Here is a 1,054-nt window from a genome sequence, read left to right on the forward strand (position 1 = left end):
TAATAAGCACCAGGATATTCTCAGTTCTCATGACATTCGTTTGAGGACAATAACGATGGAAGGATATGCATCCAACCAGGCAAACAGAAGGTTTGTCACATTCTTCCTGCTAAATGCGAGGTTACTATTATCCCTGAGGCTTAAGTTTTACCACAAGAGATTTCTCACGGACGGACACGTTGAAGAGCAAAAAAAGAAGTTTCAGGTGGACAAATGGGCTTCTAAACATGCTCGCTTCTATTTACAACAAGTTGTAGTCACCGTGCAATAATTTTTATGCACAGGATGTTGATTTTATGGATCAGACCGATCCATTAGTTTGTGACTACGAATAAGAGTGGTTGGGTTAGATGTTACTGCCATGTTCAATCTGGGTTTTGTCTGAAAATTTGATAAACAATTAGTCCTTGGGATTTTTGTATCGTTTGTAAGCTTGAGTTGCATGTTGTTGCCCTCGTACTCCCCTCAACCTGCCACTACACTACCGCATCTTCCACGGCTGCTGCTCCTTCCCATCCGAGGCCTCGCCGTCGTTCTCCGCCTTGGTTCGCTCGCTGTGCCCGCCTCCGTCTGGCATTGTCAACATGGTCAATAACCAAGAGGAATCAGGAGGTGACTGTACATGGAGAGGCTGACAGTAGGGACCCACCAGGGTCATTGCATTACGCAAGCAGGTGCCTTGTTATTACAAGCCAAAAAATACTTCCTCCGAGTTCCTCACTGCTAGAAAATCACTTAAATGTCTTAAAAGGTCAAATGACCCCTGAAATTTTCCAAAATTTGACATGGCAGTTGTATTAGTACTACAAAATTTCTCGTTCATTTAAAACACCATCCGTTGCCACTTTACTCCAAATTCGTCTTTCACAGCTAGTAAAAAATATGTACAACATCACATACAGTTGTTTTCTAGGAACCGTTTGCGATGAAAATATCTGGGTCTATTTAAGTCTCCCTCCTTAAGCTTCGCCGGCTCGTCTGCTCCAGTGCCGGCAACCCCCGAATCCACGAATCCCAATCCCCATTCCCGCACCCCCTTCTTGCAAAGATGACA

The sequence above is a fragment of the Triticum aestivum genome, chromosome 2D, assembly GCF_018294505.1.
Source record: "Triticum aestivum cultivar Chinese Spring chromosome 2D, IWGSC CS RefSeq v2.1, whole genome shotgun sequence".
Taxonomy (NCBI): domain Eukaryota; kingdom Viridiplantae; phylum Streptophyta; class Magnoliopsida; order Poales; family Poaceae; genus Triticum; species Triticum aestivum.